An 18,568-nucleotide genomic window follows, 5' to 3' on the forward strand; every position below is an offset into this window, starting at 1 on the left:
AAGGCACAGTCACAAGCCTGCCTGCGCCAGGAGAAGTTTGGAAGCCGCCTCGCTCCCTCCTGACGCAGACTCGGGCTAAGTTTGCTTATGTTCTCGCTATACAATCTAAACATGAACAGCCCTGTCTTTATAAATATTCAGATCCTGCAGTTGTTCCCATGTCTAAAGTGTACCAGACAAACAGATTCTCTCCACGTTGAGACGGCACACCGCTCCCCGGCAACAGGGCCTGCCAATCGGGACAGAGCAAGTGTCTGCTTGACTCTGTCTGAGGATGATTATGGGATGTCGAAAAGAAAGAAAAAAGGGGAGATGAAAGAGAGACGGAGAGACGGGGGGGAGAGGACAGAAAGGGAAAAAGGGCAATGATAGATAGACGGACGGAGAGAGAGAGGGCGAGAGAGTGACGGGGGAGACAGAGGGAGAGACGGTGATAAAAGAGAGACAGGCAGCTTGTTAATGCGTATAATACAATCCGTATGTATAGTCGCTGCCAGGAGAAGTTGCCTGCATAAAGCAGAAAAAAAAGAAAAAAAAAAGAATACTCCCTCTGAATCACCGTTATGTAAGAATCAGACAACTCCTAAATGATTTGTGGTGGGCTGCGTATTGTCTGCTCACGCCATTCGTGAATTCACTCTATTATCTTCTTCTTTTTTTTTCACACGCTGATCATTTAGCTGCTGGACAAAACTATTCAGAAAAGAAGGCGAAAGAACTAAACCGGCTTGAGCTCAACCATGATAACACAGCACGTCTGAAAAAAGAAAATGGGATGATGTTAGAATGATGATTATGATGATGATGCCAGGAAGGTTTATTTTGTAAATTGATGTACAATAGCGGGTTCCTCTTGGCACGCGAGGGAACGTGCCAGATACTGTGTTGTCTGCAGATGCTGTAATTAGTGGCCTCCTACCAGTTGTACCGAGTAGAACTGAACACCGTTACCTCAAGAACACATTGACATTTTCCAGTCTCGACACACACAGGCAGGCAGGCATGCACATGTATACAAAACATGCACACACACACATAATATTTAAACTGGAACAGTGCAATCAAGGGTTGTTGTGACGGTAAGTGTGTTGCCATGTCAATTAGTGAGCGGCGACTGTTGAAGTGGTCGGCTACGCTCTGTCATACACTGGTGGTCCAGTGTCTGAGTGTGTTTGTGTATGTGAGAGAGAGATACAGATACATAGAACGAGAGAAAGGGTAGCAATGTGTGTGTGTGTTTGTGTCTATGAGTATGTGTCTATGAGTGTGTGTGTGTGTGTGTGTGTGTGTGTGTGTGTGTGTGTGTGTGTGTGTGTGTGTGTGTGTGTGTGTGTGTGTGTGTGTTTCAAAGCCGAATGCTTTGCTAATGGACTCCAAGTGGTGGTGGGAGGTAAACAAACACATGCGATGGCTGCTGAAACTCTCACACACACACACACACACACACACACACACACACACACACACACACACACACAGACATATACTTCTTCTGGGGGCGTAGAGCTGAGAGCAAGACGCAGAAGTGGAAGGAGTGGAAGGCAGAGAGAGAAAAACAAGAGCGAATCTAAGATTTCAACCATTTGGGGGAAGAGGGAAAATGTTCCCCGTTTCATTTGTGTTGTGAAATCCAGCACACATAGTATATTGCTTTGTGTTGTTGGTCATCCGATGTTGTTCAATTGCGGACTGTCACAGCGAGTAATACAAAAGTAATGACCCACAAACTTCAATAAGGGACATTTGGCATGGGGTCAAATGTGCCAAACACTGCCCTATAGTCGAATTATTCTGTCGACTATACAAAATCCTTCTTTCCTTTTATGTTCCTTGTTCAATGTCAAATTGATTTAGGTTACACAACAGCCGTTAAACATGATCTCTATCGAGACAGATATCCAGAAATGAAGTTGACAGTGAGTGAATGGAAGAAACTCGTAATTACTAAAGAAACAACACCTTGTGTTGTGTGTGTGTGTGTGTGTGTGTGTGTGTGTGTGTGTGTGTGTGTGTGTGTGTGTGTGTGTGTGTGTGTGTGTGTGTGTGTGTGTGTGTGTGTGTGTGTGTGTGTGTGTGTGTGTGTGTGTGTGTGTGTGTGTGTGTCTTCTTGCCTCACATCTGGTCTGTGGTCTATAATAAACTGCCAAACCTTGTTTGGTGAAAGCACACTTTCACCAATGACCATACTGGAACTGTATTGCGCTGTTGTTTTGAAATGCACAAACTTTTGCCAAAGTCTTGCATCAAGCTTACATTCGCACTAAGTACATGAGGGGTTGAAGCCTACTAGTGTGTTTACTTAATTCCCACACAAGAAAACCCCACAGAAGTACAATCGAATGGAGCGTTCGCTAGGGCCACACAGTGGACAGTCGCAAAACAAACCTGAATACAAAGATTTCTACAGACTGCAGTTGACCCCCCTTGAATAGACTAATGGATAAAGAGGGCTTGTAATATAATTCATAGAATGTAAGTCGACGTATGAAAATAATTAAGCCACTTAAAGCCATGACACTACTGGCTGTATGGTAATTTGAGAAGCACCTGGCTGGCAGACAGGTACTTTTGTCAGTGCTCGCTCCACTCCCTGTAAGTGTATGGTGCAGTGTTGTACGTACCTGTGATGTCTTAAAAAGACTTCAGCTGTTTAATAGCAGCTAATGCTATGGTTGAAGGCTATAGAGTACGCAAAGCTAGTTTGCAAGGTTAGAACGATTCTGGGCTGAACATGTCTGTAGGACTAAAAAACTGGAGCGGTATTTCAACTGTAAACTAATCCTATTGTTAGCAAGCTAAACTGGTAGGCTATGCTAGTAAGGTTCTGGGCCACAAATGTTTATATGAATATTAATCCCCGAGCACAGACTCTAGCAGTATCATCATCATATCACTGCTGACAATGTTTATGTGACTTTTGCGACGCTGGTAAACAAAAAAACCTTGAGCAACATTGGACCTGCACCATGTAGCTTTTTCACTGTCAAAATGAGATTTCATTTTTTTTCTCTTCCACAGAAGTAATAGATTCAGAGCGGGGACCCATGACAACCCGGTTTGACTGTGCTGTGGATCAGCTTCTTTTGGGTTTGTTGTTCAGACGCTCTTAATTTCAAATCAAATCAAACAAAAGGCGGTGTCTTCTAGGAAACAAAGTTACGACACAGCAGGGGACTGAATACAAACAGGTCAAGAGCCTTCGGTACGATGGCCTCCGTTCATCTCTTCACTGATCCACCAGAAATACAGCAACGGGAAAAAAAAAAAACAGCTTCAACTACTACTATTCATTCAGTAAAAGTTCTGCGGTGCAGAGTAAACGCAGCGCTAATGAGGCCGGGGGTGGACTTACTTTGCCGTCGTACCGGTAACGCAAGCGTGTTTTCAGCCCCACTCGGAGTAATTTACCCCAGGCTGACATCAAAGCAGCGGAGGAAACCCTTACTAGTCGTACCCTTACTTTACTTTGTCTCAGCAAAGGACGACAGACCGACAGACATTCCTCTAATCACACGCTCGTTTCAAAAGGAAAGTGGTGGCGCTGGTGTGTGTGTGTGTGTGTGTGTGTGTGTGTGTGTGTGTGTGTGTGTGTGTGTGTGTGTGTGTGTGTGTGTGTGTGTGTGTGTGTGTGTGTGTGTGTGTGTGTGTGTGTGTGTGTGTGTGGCAGGGGAGCATGTATGGACTTTGACAGCACTAGCAGTAATATATGAAATCATTTCTTAAAAATGTATCAGAAAGGGATGAGTATGTGTAAGGTACAATACCAGAGACTGGTATTTACAGTAGCTATTTGTGCAATTAATTGAATTGCCCTTCGACCAATCAACTGAGACGACTAATAAAAAATCATGAACTAACAAAGGGGACGAGCGAACGCGGCGCTTATGAATCACAAAGCCACGCTCACACAATGCTAGAAGTATGACAGTGTCATTTCTTGCAACTGCCTTTTCAAATGCTATACATTCAGAGTTGACACACTCCTGAAGTTAACCACAACACAATTTGTGGTGGACTGTGCGTGCGAAACAAAGGACATTTGCTATTGGTCGACTCCGAAAGAGGGGGGTGACCCAAGTATTGAAATCCCCTGCAAAGTCTCTTCTCTCGTTTCTGAAGAGGATTGCGAGGTGGATCAATACAATGATATCGATTCAACATAAACACATCATTATGTTGGGGTTATAACTCAGAAGTATGATTACGCTTAATCCTTTTAGCAACTCGGAGAAAGTAAGGGCCACACAGCAGAACAATTACGATGTTGAAACGTGGAGAAGTATTTTTGGATGCATGCAAGTTCTTTTTTCTTCCAGACGTCATTTTATAAATGGAGTCGCATTTCGGCATGACATGATCGGAGCACTACTGTCAAATGAAATGGCACCAAAGAACTGCCGCATGTCATGTTTGACAAACGTCTTAAATGCCTCTGCTTGAGCGCCGTGCGTGCGGTGATGGATGACGGGAAACGGCTGCAGCATGCCGCATGTGGGTTGCCTGCCGCATCCCGTACACCCCTTCCTGATCCTGAGGGAGTACTGTGTGTCTATAGCAGAGCTCACCAACCACTGCAAGGGATTTACACGACCCCGCCCATAAACCACTGGCCTCGGATTCCACGAGACCCACCTAGAGGTGCTTTGGCTATATAACTCAGGTATGCACCGCTACAACACAGAAACAGGGATGAATAAGGGATAAATAAAGTGATAGGGTATCAAACATTTATTGCGGCTGCTGTTTGGTGAACACAAAATGGAAGATGATATCTAATATTACTAGCTGAGAGAATAGGGGAAATGGAGGAAAAAAACAAGTTGACAAGTCATGTCATAACAATGCTAAGAAAGATAGATACGTGTGACAATGACAAATTACAACGGGCGGAAGGGAAGGAAGAGAGGCAATGAGAGACACAGACAGACAGACAGACAGACAGACAGACAGACAGACAGACAGACAGACAGACAGACAGACAGACAGACAGACAGACAGACAGACAGACAGACAGACAGACAGACAGACAGACAGACAGACAGACAGACAGACAGACAGACAGACAGACAGACAGACAGACAGACAGACAGACAGACAGACAGACAGACAGACAGACAGACAGACGAAAGAGAGAGACAGAGAGATTAAATAGATAAAGCAAGCAATTAGATGCCAGATACTATTCTGCTCGAGCTGGTGTAGTACCATGTGACCCATGCCGTGTGTGACATCAGTGCGGGTCAACTTGGCCACGATATCAGTGTGAAAGAAAAAGGAGGACACATCGTTCAGCATCGATGCTCCTCTACGCCTGTCACCAAAGAACAACACACACACACACACACACACACACACGTACATAGACACAGGCCGCTGCACGCTTCTACTGAGAACTCACTGTACATTTGAAGTGGAGCGGACAGAATGCTTTAATTCATTCGCCATGGCGCATGAATTTTTTTCTTTTTTTCGGGGGGACTAGGACACGGAGGGGTGTAGGGGGGAGACGAATCCTGTTTGATATCAAAGCCACGTCTGTTGTATCAAGAGAATGTCACATGCTGCATGGGTTTCAAACGAGATGACACACACACACACAGGCCATGTCCCGGTTCGTCCCAGCTCACTGTAATGTATCGCTTCGCACATGAACTTGAATGTATCGGAAAGCAATACATGAGAGCATAGCTCACACACACACACACACACACACACACACACACACACACACACACACACACACACACACACACACACACACACACACACACACACACACACACACACACACACACACACACACACACACACACACACACACACACACACACACACACACACACACACACACACACACACACACACACGTAAGCGCAACATTAAAACCTCCCCTGTCAGCAGCAGCAGACCTAGCAAGCTCAATGGTTGGACAGAGGCACCGTCAGGGCCTAGATTTCACATGTACGTGTACTCAAATAACATGTCACCTTGGATAACCCGAGTGCACTGGTGAAACCCCGCCAGCTCCCATAAGTATAGGCAGCGCTTAGTTGCATCTCTGTCACGACTCACCAAAGGTAAACACGAGACAGCTGGCAACCAGAAGAGTACAATATTTACATATATTTTTAATAACATTTCCCTATGAATCCTACTACCACAGATTGAGTCTTGTAAAATCTAATTTGGCTTTTATAGAGAAATGCAGGGCAAAAAATTTAAAAGTAAACCTTTTGATTAAAAAAATAATATTTATACGTATAAGAAGGGTTTCTTGGCCAAGATTGAATCTTTTGATGGTCCTTTCTCATAAAGATAATAAACAAATGTACAAAAAATCTAAATAGAACACAGAGAATCCTGATTATTGTAGGATTCTAGAATTGTTGTGCAATGAGATCGTCTTTTCAACTGCTGAGTGTTAAGTCGTCCCTTGCAGTCATTGAGTACATGTTTGGTTAATGTGAAAGTTGAAGCAGACTGAGGAGATGGGATGGCATATGAGGAGGAGAGGGGCTGCTGCTGTGGTGGGAGCAGTGTTGAACAAACTACAAGCCTTGGATTCCTGTCTTTTTCCACTGGCCTCCACTGGCGTTGCACCAAGCTTTCAAGACGTGAGAAGAGCAGATCCACAAACTATTTGCTATACAGAACACCGGGACAACCTCCCCTTTTCACAGCCTCACCAAATATCACATTTACCTATTAACATCTTGCTTTATTTTTGTGTAAACACCCAGCAATACATAACGCTCATTTTTAAGTCAACAGCCACATGCTAATGTTTGGTTGCTGGGTGTTTGGAGATCAATTTGTTTCTTACGCCGTCTTGTAGTTTGTCTATTGCTACGTGCGGTGATTGCTTGGTCGGAATTAATGAATGTGGGTGTCCGCAAGCGTCACTCTCTGGTCTGATAGTCTTGTCGCCTAATTGAAACCTTGTGGGACAAAGTGAAGTTGAGTAATGCGTCTCAACGACTGACATGTCAACGCCTGAAGTGGTTTACAAATATTGCAAAAATAAATTACAATTACCTTTCACACGCTTTGCTAATTTGGAGCAGATACAATCTTAGTTAGTATAGTAAAGGGAGGGAAATACATGTGTTTCCATAGCAGCTTTAAGCCAGAAGTTTAGAATACGAATAAGAGAGATGAGCATGGAATGGCGCTATAAAGAAGGATTTGCCAAAACTCAGAGATTTCTGGTCAGATGATGTGAAAAGCATGTGTGCATTTGTCATGAACCACGATAAACATTCCTCAACAAGATAAAGCGCTTTCAAAGGCACGATCCATCAAGTAAAAGGGCAAACATCAAGTAATTTCAATAACTATCAAATTTTCCATCTAACATGAAATCAGACCTCCTGACTCTATCAAAAAGATATCATTGTCGAAGCTCTTGGCAGCCGCAGCCTTAGCTCTGTGGCGGGTGCATGATTGTATTTATACTGGAATCCTCTTTTTTCGTGTCTTCACTCAAATGCAAATGCTCATAAGTCTCACGTACACATGCAAACACAAATGTAAATTCCTTTACTCTTGCTGTCGTATACAATGAGGGCTTCGAGACAAGCATGCACTCTCTCAAGCACACACAGGCATGATGCCATGTGATCTGGCTAGGCATTATGCCAATGGCCAAACATGTCACTTAGCAGAGCGAGAGAGAGAGAGAGAGAGACATAGAGACTGAGAGACCGAGAGAGAGACAGAGAGGCAGCAAGAGAGGGAGAGCGGGAGAGCCAGGGAGTGAGACAGAGAGAAAGAGAGAGGGAAAATAGCTGAGAAAAAGAGACAAAGAGAGGTGGGGTGAGAGGCAGTGAGGGAGAAAGAGGGACTGAGAAAGAATGAAAGAGAGCATGAAAGAAGGAAAGAAAGAATGAAAGAGAGAAGGAAAGATGAATAGGCAGTTTATGCGTTAAGTTGTTTCGTAAGAGTGCCCTCCCTCAAGAAGCTTCAGTGCACACACACAATGAACACCAAGCTGAGCACTGCATAGTTATTACCCGCCGTGTTTTGGGGTAGCGTGGTGGGGTGGGGGTGGTGGTGGTGGTCGGGATGATCGGGATGATTCGGAGAAACTGAATCACGTGATTCATGTGATCTCATGTGGAATTGTTCGGAGGAATATGCCATGTTTACTGTTCATTGTCTTCCTTCTTGGAAGCCTTCCTGACGCACAGCATGCCAAAGAGCCTGCGAATGAGCGACATGCAACGGCGTCCAATATGCAATGGCCCTTCCGAGTACTTTTCCCACTCTCCACTTTCTATGGCGTCAATTGCTACTTTGGCCCATTGTCTTTTTCGTTGTCACACTTTCGGCTGGGAACTAAAGATGCCATGTCATTTTCAATTTTCTTTGGCAAAGCTAAGCAAAAGTAACATAACTTCCTCCAAAATGCCATATTGAGAGAGTAGATGTTCTATAGTTTATTGATGGAATAGGTGGGACTGCTTGCATAACCCCGGTTACAATCACATACCTGCATACCAATACCACATCCATCAAGTAATCCATTACCTAAGCATTTAGCGAGGTATAAGATAACTTTGGGGCACATGAAATGGCTCATCTTAACCTAGAAAACCCAAGAAAGTTTCAGCCAATCATTGTTATAGAGTGCTCTCTTCCGAGAGTGTTGTGTTGTAAACCTGCGATGTGATCGTGGGTTAATCCTTAAACCAGTTCCATCACATTTCAATTAAACCAGGGTGAAGAGATACAGGTGTCCTCCTGAGGCCTCAGAACACCACCAACAGACAAACAGTTCCTCTTCGTCCAACGGTTGGATCGAGAAGACTTTGGCAGCTTAACTGTTCACACTAGTGCGGAATATATGCACCATCCGTCCTGCCACCGAACTTTGTAGGGCGCAGAGACATGCAGAAACCAAACGCTGAGGTCCTGAATGTAACGCATTGCAACACTGTGAGTTGAAAGAAATATAAGACTCAACGCCAAGCCCTGAAAAATCAAATCCCAAACAAACAAGAAATACCCCGCTACACTCCTCGACCATGGCTATGGTTAGGTTGAGGGGGAACTGGAGTCCATTAGGGGTCAACCAGGACAAGGACATCATGTCCTCAGGACGACAGCATTCAGGCAAAGACCGACTAGTGAGCTCTAGTCTTCTAGATCGATTCCAAACAGCACAATGCCAGGTTCTCTCACGCACACGCATACACACACGCACACGCACACGCACACGCACACGCACACGCACACGCACACACACGTTTGGGGAATCCTTCTCAATGGAGGTGAAACATGTAAGGGACAGAGCAGAGGAAGTTTTTTTTTTAATCTTGAATTTCTTCTCTCTCTTAATCAAATCATGATAACCTAACCTTAACCAGATCAATGGATTTGAGACTTTCTGAAGACTTTCTAACCGTTATCAGGGAACTTGACTGTGTTTCGGTTGACCGAAAGAGTTTAAACATTAAACATTACTTCTTTCCAATAACAAACCCGCGTACAACCCAGTATAGGAGACGATGAATGAACACTGATGCATAGAAAGTGATACCACGATTAATGTTGACATGGAGTAAGCTCTCAAAAGGTGTGTTGTCACTGTATCTAGTTGTAATACATCTGACATTGTAAGCTGAGTTTGGGTCATAACCGTTCAATACGATATGTGAACTTGTACTGCATCGTTATCAAATTTAAAGATCATTATTAGACACATCCCAACCATGTGATCTTATATCATACTTAAAGAGCCCTATTTAACCATTCTAAATGGCTTTATCATTGGGCTGTTTAACACTACTTGATGACCCTTGGGATATCATGCAGTTCCAGCTGCTTTGAGTGGTTATATACTGAGAATTGCTATGAACCCCGTCCATTTACCAAATGGGAAGAGTTGTTACATTTCCCTCTTTGGTTGCATTGCCTCAAATTATGAAAAGCCACCCCATACTCTCTGTTTGTGGATAAAAGTGAGGATTAACAAAACGGATGGGCAATGCATGAAGTGTCACAATTTGGCAAAGAATCAGTAATGGTGGCAAAATAATTAACTGTGCCCTTCTTTCGGTATGTCAAGAACATGTTCCGTCAGACTCTATAGAAATGGATTGCTAACCCTCCTGCTGATGAACTCATTTGCTGATGACTGTTGTGTGGATGAAGCGGGCGATGTACTATGTAAGGTCGAAAGTAAGATTTGTCTTCCCCTCCAGGTGTGCTGTAAATTTACCATAACAAGTCATGGTGATAGACCAACTTAAGAGCCTACCAGTAGGTACAGTCGACTGGGCCCCTTAAATAATGCACACATGCAGAGATTGGGGAGTTCAGGAAAGAGATACTATGGAACTTCTCTCATTCCACATTTCATTAATCCGACTGCTACTGAAGCCCATCCTAAAGAGCGTCTAACTTAGACCTAGGCCCTACACACATCAGTAGCTCGAATGTGATAGAAGTAATGCGCATGCTTGGCCATGGCACCTTGATGTATCAAGATTGTGTAGAATGTGCAATGATCATCATGATGATTTATTATTTAATATCTCCAAGTCATATTATCGTTCTCACTGTAATGTCAGGAGGAACACACACACACACACACACACACACACACACACACACACACACACACACACACACACACACACACACACACACACACACACACACACACACACACACACACACACACACACACACACACACACACACACACACACACACGTTAACAACAAACGGGAGAGTGCGTTGTAGTTGTAGATTTTAACACTTTAACAAAACAAGAGAGTTCAAGAAAACCAAAGTATGAAAGACAAAGACTTTCATTAACACTTCTGAACGCGTAAGAACAAAGCCTGAGTTTGTTTGGCAATGAACTCAAGAGCCTCTCCTCAGACCTCAGCCTATATGCTCCAGTCTGCAAATCAATCATCCCTATGTCGCTACCTCATCCCATGCTTCCATTTCCTTATGTGGAAATCCACTGCATTTTCTTATGTGGAAATCCGCTGCTCCCTTGTTCTCCTTCTCATGGCCCCCCAGCTTGTATGACACCATATATGGAAACATGCTAGCTGCACACAGTCAACATACCAGCTACACACATCCAACAGGTCAACTGCATCCATTCAACTCTTAGAAAATACAAGGGTAGCATATTACATCTGTACTGGGGGAGTGTGATACTTTGTTAACTCAATGTTTCTCCACACTTATTTGATTCATATAGAGTATAGGCAAGGTAATACTAATATATTTTTCCATTAGATGTTAGCATCAATTTCTACCATAAGAGCCCCAAGCACAATTCTTCACAAGTCTAATACACAAACCAAATGAAGGCAGTACAGTAATGGAAGCACTTCTGTCTCCTCAACTCTTGCCATTAATGTTGGTTGGCGGGCTAGAGAGGTTATGCAAGTGCTGTTGTCTGTACCCAAGGCCACAACATTATTATTGACTCATGATCTTATAGGTGTCTCCCAGGCAATTATACAAGTTAGACCACTTCTCCACTCTGTGTTTATTTATATGCATGCATAGATGTGTGCGTGTGTTTGGATTTGCATGCACATGGTTCTGAGTGTACATGTGAGAATGTGTGTGTGTGTGCTTGTATATGAATGTACATGTGAGAATGTGTGCATGTGTGAGTGTACGTGTGATAATGTGTATGTGTGTGTGTGTGTGTGTGTGTGTGTGTGTGTGTGTGTATGTGTGTGTGTGTGTGTGTGTGTACGTATCGATGTGAATGTGTGCGTGCGTAAGTGTGAATGTGTGTGTATGTGTGTGTTGGGTTGTGAGGTTGGCGTAAGTGTGAACGTGTGTGTCTGTGTCTACACATTTGCAAATGTCCACGTATATGGTTGTGTTGGTGTCCATGTGAGAATGTCTGTGTGTGTGTGTGTGTGTGTGTGTGTGTGTGTGTGTGTGTGTGTGTGTGTGTGTGTGTGTGTGTGTGTGTGTGTGTGTGTGTGTGTGTGTGTGTGTGTGTGTGTGTGTGAGAGCATACACGTGAATGGTGAATGTGTGTCTTTGTGTGTGCGTGCACCAGCAAAAAACGCTTTCTCTCCATGAGACTATCCTTGCCCGCAGCCACAGGCCCCCTTGTGGAATGTTGTATAGAGCACAGCCTATAGAGGGAGGCCATCCCAGGACATGGCACACACACACACACACACACAGTACACTGAGACACACAAAGACATACTCATACGCACACACACCCACGCACACCCACAAATGCAACACTGAAACACGCAAACATACACAGGAACAAAAACGCAAGCAGACATTCACACAAGGCCATGGGTGCGCACACATTCACACACACAAATGGAGACGCACAAACACACAGGCAAATACAGCTGTTGAGAACCATCACAAACCTTTGGCAGCCGGCCAAGTCAAAGACGGGTAGCGTTGAAGGCCCTGGTTTAGAAAGAAAGAGAAAAAAAGCCCAACACATTTTCCATGTATGTTGTGTTGTGTTAAACATTGAAGAAAGAAACTTGGCAGCACAAACACACATTACTCCGAAACGATTTCCCGGCAATGAGGAGGAGTAAGAATATCATAAATACTGAGATAAGACCTTTCTTTGTGTTGCCTATATAGCTGACACATGAGTCTGTGTATTAAAATGGACCATATTTAAAGGCGAGGACACGGCTGTATTTCTTTCCTTGTTGTTGTACAAAATGTTTAGGGCTAAGGTGCATATTGGCTGAATGAACTTGCATAACAAACAATAGTGTGATTTAAAACTGTAAAAACAGTTGACAACCAACAACAACATTCAACCAAAGTAATGCCCTCAGACAGTTTTCAACTTGATGCTAAATTAGCTTAACCGACGGTTAACCACAGCGATTACTAAGGTCAGACTAGCTATGCCATGACCAACTGTTGGGAAGAATCGGGTGTCGTCATTACACATTGGACTGAGTCTATATGCTGGGGCAGCCTATTCTCAGAAGATACCTTGAATACAAGATCACGACGATAACATTTCCACTGTGATACCCTTGTTAAGATGGCGGTGATTTTACATTGCGATGGCATTGTGTAATTACATGCAATGTGTATTGAGTAAACAAGAGTAAGCAATGAAAGTAGGCAGTCCTGCCTGCCTTCCAATAATAAAAAAAAGAGAAGGAAAGAGAACTGCTGAGAAAGAGAGAGGAGTAGAAGTGGAGTTGCGTTGAGATGGAAAGCAAAGAAAAGTGACAGGAAATGAGCACTTCACCACAGCTTATGTGACAGCCAGCCACATACTGTATAGCTAAGCGTGCCTGAGGCTGGCTTTCACATACGGGTTCATGTGAGGTGACCAGCCCCATAAACATCCATACTATGGCAGGTTCATAGACTCAAATAACTCCAGCAAATCAAATATAGAGAGCTAAAAAAAATAAAAAGGGTAGACCTGAAATGTTGCTATGCCCATGAGGACAATGGATTTCTAATTAAATGTACACCTAATGCCAATGTCCTTATGATAATGTAATTTAATAGAGTTATCTTTCCCTCTGTCGTTTTGGGCTTTGGAACTCAGTTGACTAAAATGTGTTAACATCTGATTAAGAGGAATAAAAACAGCATACATCATTCCCATACTTTCCCATCTCATTTGCTTTTAACCATACTCTTTAACAAAAATAAACCATAGAGACACCCTTGAAACACTATTCAAACCATGGCGGGCCTCTATTAAGTGTAGTACAACTGTAAAGGCATTATGCTTAAAGGTCCAATAGTCCACGTGATCATGACAGGATGACCCGGAGCAGAACGGTACAGTAACGCGTCCATCACCTTTGACAGTAGGAACACCATAAACCTATGTGCCCGAACATGTTAACCAGAGCGACATCACGCTCTGGGTCCATGTCCAACACACACAAAACTTAGCTTCATGGAGAAAACCCCAAAACGGATGACACTGAGCTACCCTTTTCAACCCAGTGTGACTATACGAGGGACATTAGGACACTTTCTTCTGGGAGAACTGTGACATCTGGTTGACCATTTGAAACCTTATCAGGACAGATTTGAATAGTGGCTGGGGAATGCTGTAGATTTTAATAAACACAATAATTAGCATACATGTACAATAATGCTATATGAAGTGTGGTCGCGAGTTAATGTAGGTCCTACGGCATCACGGCTGGATGTATAACCCTTAAAAACATACCAACACAAAAGTTAAAATGACTAGTTTAGCTGCCGGTGCGAACAAATGCCCCATATCGCATTGCCAAGTCAGCAAAATATCTGGCTAAGTTTCCATATCCTGTAGTAAGGCGATCGATAGGACATAAAAACGAGGGTCGGGCGAATAAAAACACAACGTAAAGCCCTCGTACGAAATGTATGCGCAAGTCAACAAGACAGAGAGAATATTTACCCCTGAATGCGGCTCCTTCATAAAAAAAATACGTGTCCGCCGGGGGGAGGAGGGGGTGGAAGAAGAGGAAGATGTGGGTATCGTATACCCCTCTCAACACCTCTAAAGTTTGCGGGGTACCTCTGGTGCAGGCCCGGGCTTCTCTCGCCTCGCCTGTTCGCTTCACTCTAGCAGCTCGCCCCGCTCGCGCCCCATCATATCCAACGACACTCTGTTCGCGTGCTCTCCGTTTGCAGGAAGTGAACGCAGCTCACATGAACGGTATATGAACTGCGTGCTGCCTGACATCACTCACCGTTCGGTAAAGACTTTTTTAAAGACACAGACGTTTTGTAAAGGGGAAAATGCCTGGTGACACTCGACTTTATTTTAGGTTATATTCAAGTCGGTGTGTGCGTGTGTGTGTGTGTGTGTGTGTGTGTGTGTGTGTGTGTGTGTGTGTGTGTGTGTGTGTGTGTGTGTGTGTGTGTGTGTGAGAGAGAGAGAGAGTGTGTGTGGGTGCCTGTGTGCGTGTCTGTGCGCCGACAAGTCTCGATTCTCAAAGTCGGCGGCACACCGTCGTATGGCGGTGGTGGTGGTGCTGTGCGCAGAAATGTGCACCTTTTTTTTTTCTTACCGACACGTTGGTCGAGTTTAAAGGACACTCTAGGTTTAAAGGTGTACTGCTGGCATTTCCGAGTGGCGCGCCGGGGTGATATATTATACCGTGGCCCGATGCGATAACATTTTACATAAACGGCGACAGGATTCGCACCTCTCGCTTCTAAAACGAGGTCAACGGTGCGCCATACAGTCAGCAGGACTGCGTGGTTTGTTATCTCACGGCCCTATGTTGATTATAGGGCTATTGTTTAGGGAACAGGACATGTGTGCCGCTCCCCTTATATATTAACTGAGATAGAGTGAACTTTTCTCTGGACGAAACGTCCATTTTTCTAATCAATGTAATAGCTCAAATATGAGCTCCCTCACTATAGACTACTTTGCAAAGATAGCTTTACTTTTCCAGTCTGAAAAGTAGGCCTATTGGTGTCTTGCTTGCTGGTATTGTGGGTTTACGTTTCGGTTCTATATTGGCTTCTCAGTTGAGGGTCAAAGTCATGAATGCATTAGGCCTACATAACTATATAAGTCCGTACAATTCAAATATTTTGGGAGGTGCCTGGCATGGTTATTTCCATATTATTGAGTACTTTTTTTTGTTTCTCCATTATTGTATGCATATTTGCAAAATTTGTAACTTCCAGTCTTTATAAAATACGATAGGTTGCCCAGGGAGCAAAAAATGAGGTTAGAAAATATCGATACGCATGTCCCTCCAGGCTATACTCTTTTGAGTTGCCCTGCACAACTACAAGTCAACCTGACGTTTCTATTTCACCTCTGTACTGTTGAGACATTTGGATCTCACTCGGCTCAGAATGTGATGCATATGCGTTGATCCGCAAAACAATAGAGTATTGTTGAGCACCGATTATCCGCGTGCGGCCTTGAGCCATTGCCAGTCTCGAGCAGATCCCGAAGAAAGCAGGCCAGGCCACGCACTGCAGCGTCGACGCGTCGAGAGCAGTGCATAGGCCTACACCAAAGTCCTCCACTGTCTCTGTGGCTTTACCTACGCAATAACCAAATAATAATAATAATTAAAACGTTTAGGAGCTGAGACATGTGGAAATCACGCCCTTTCGAGTAGGCCGTGTCCGTCGAGCGCCAATTATAAGGAGAGATGTGTCAAGGTCACAGAGTCTATGCTATGGTGGTCTATAGCCTATGCTGTCCTTATTTCCAAGTCTTCGATCGGCTCTCTGTATTTCATGTAGGGATGCATGTATGCATACTGAGGCTATATAAGGTGATTGGGACACAGCCACAGCCATTGTTATGGTTGGCAGAGATGGGAGAGTTGGGTCGCGGTTGGTCATTGTGTTCTGAGGGAAGCCAAACAGAGGCGCCTGTGAGAAACACTGTGGGCCCGCTTTTGATGGATGACTGATAGAGGCACCAAGTGTTCGTCCGAGCTAATGAGTGCAGAAAGCGATAAATCTATGTAGTCGATTTTCAAACGAAAACGGGTATGAAAATCAAAATGGCTAAGTTTCTGCTTGAATGCTCGTTTTTTGTTTATCTTTTAAGAAAAACAAACAAACATTGGCTGTTTATTGGTCAGAAATGCCACATTGTGTTGGTCTCCGTTTCAAAACAGAAAATGAATAATTTGAACGAAGCAAGCAGATTTAGTTTTATCACGTTGGCCTGTAGCTTATAATAATTCCATCGTTCTTTATAGGCCTACGTGTTGCCTGTAAATGGTTCATATGAACCACCGTGAGCCTACCCTTTTCAAGGTCGTCTTACAAAAGAAAACGTAGGCCCTATTTGTAACTTAACAGTGTATTGGAAATAACTTAATTTGAACGTAGAAATACAAAACTACTAAAACCACAATCCAGTGCAATGGCTCATACAATTATAAGTAGTTTTAATCATTTTATAATTGACATATCAAACTGTAAAAACATAAGTGTCACATTAGGCTTGCCTGAACATTACATTGACGAACATCAATTAAGTTGTTTATTTAGTTGGCACACTGTGGCTTCATTTTACAGCCCATAATGAACATAATCAAGCCAAGTTATCCCAGTTTGACAATCACTGTATGATACTGCCCCCTAGTTAAAACTAAATTAACTGCAATTTGAGAACCAAACGGCACCTACGATGTCATTGACACAAACATACTATTGATTTAAATCGTACAGAATTAAATGATGATATCATTTGACGCCAGACAGTCCGTCTTGTAAGGCAATTAGAATAGGTAGGTCAATTTAATCTTGTGACTACACCATTAAAAACAGACAGCAGGATGGTAAATGGATGGTAAAGATAAATACAAGATAAACGGTTTGAATTAAATTATATTTTGGAAATCAACCATGATTAAAAATAAAATAAAACATGAACTAAAGAAAAACAATTTCAAGACATTGAGGTGCGGACAGCCCTTCAATAACTAAAGGTGTATGCTGTTTCACAAAATAAGTTAATACAGCCAGAGTGCCTTGCAAAAATATTCAACAACAACCCCCATGAATGTTGTCAGGAGTCAAACTATTTATAAGTAGATATGTCCAGGAAAATGAAATATACTGCTTTAATATGATAATAACATTAGCAAATGGTAAAGAGACCATTTGCTGCAATGGGAAATCTTTACCAGCTTTGCAACCTTGTGTTGGAAGGCATTTCATGGCAGGTTTAGCATCAGATCATACAGGGTGGTTTGAGGACCCTTGTTGTGTACAATGAGCTCCAGAGATCCTCCAGACGTGTGCGTTTGACTCTGCTACTTGACGACTTTCACCCTGTTGAACCTCATGCTTGAGATCGATGAACTACTAAAAGATGAACTTTCTCCCACAACTCACTGATGCAGAATCTCCCATTCAATTGACTGCTACATTCAATCCTCCATTTTAGCAAGGTACCCAGTCCCCAAAGGTGAAGTATTTGCAGTGTCAGGTGTATGGTCAGGCACGCAACCAGTAGCACTTTGAATAGTGGGCAAACCAAATCCTTGTCCTGCATCTTAGCTGGCAAATTCCTGATATGTTTTCCAATAAAGTCCTCTTTTTAATTAGTGTTCTTCACAACATAACATGAAGGCCACGCTTGAATTGAGACTTGAACACTTTTAAAATAATACACCACTCCAGACAGTGTATGGTCGGTGGTGCACAGCTTCCAATTGCGTGCTTGAATGCATAACATTTTGTCTTCCCATTTCAGTTCCTTTGAAAGTCAGTGCTACCAATGCTTACTAAACAGGCGGGGGCGTTGGCCAATGTTGGGCCTACCCTGTCCTTGTTAAGGCAACATGTTTAACCTGCAGGAGCTGCAACTCCTCCTCAGTTTATACACCTGCGCAACCAGGGTATTTCATGTTATTCACAAACATCTTGCTGAAACATATAACCAGTGGCACTTTTAAACATGGTAATAACAATATCTCCAGGGCTGAAACCTTCTGGTCTTGTCCAACCAAATTCTCACTTGTCGGAAAATCGCTGGGGTTACATTCAGAATGAGAAAACCTTTCTAATCCATTATTATTATTATTATTTTGGAGGGATAGGCTATATTATGTTAGAAATATCATTG

General features: G+C 43.3%; 1 protein-coding gene and 1 long non-coding RNA gene across 5 annotated transcripts in view; one reads left to right on the plus strand and one right to left on the minus strand.

Moving 5' to 3' along the window:
* LOC132447610 (nucleus accumbens-associated protein 2) overlaps positions 1 to 14,912 on the minus strand; it is a 33,168-nt gene extending 18,256 nt beyond the window's left edge. The window contains exons 1-2 of one of the 4 annotated variants that reach the window (XM_060038466.1): positions 14,525 to 14,912; positions 12,384 to 12,426 (exon numbers count right to left, since the gene is read on the minus strand). The gene's annotated coding sequence lies outside the window, so the exon portion shown is untranslated. Of the gene's footprint in view, positions 1 to 12,383; positions 12,427 to 14,404 lie in introns of all 4 variants that reach the window. The other 3 variants (XM_060038463.1, XM_060038468.1, XM_060038462.1) reach the window with 3 other exon arrangements.
* LOC132447467 (uncharacterized) overlaps positions 1 to 18,568 on the plus strand; it is a 453,739-nt gene that overhangs the window by 206,791 nt on the left and 228,380 nt on the right. The gene's annotated exons all lie outside the window — the stretch shown is intronic.

The sequence above is a fragment of the Gadus macrocephalus genome, chromosome 19 (assembly GCF_031168955.1).
Source record: "Gadus macrocephalus chromosome 19, ASM3116895v1".
NCBI lineage: Eukaryota > Metazoa > Chordata > Actinopteri > Gadiformes > Gadidae > Gadus > Gadus macrocephalus.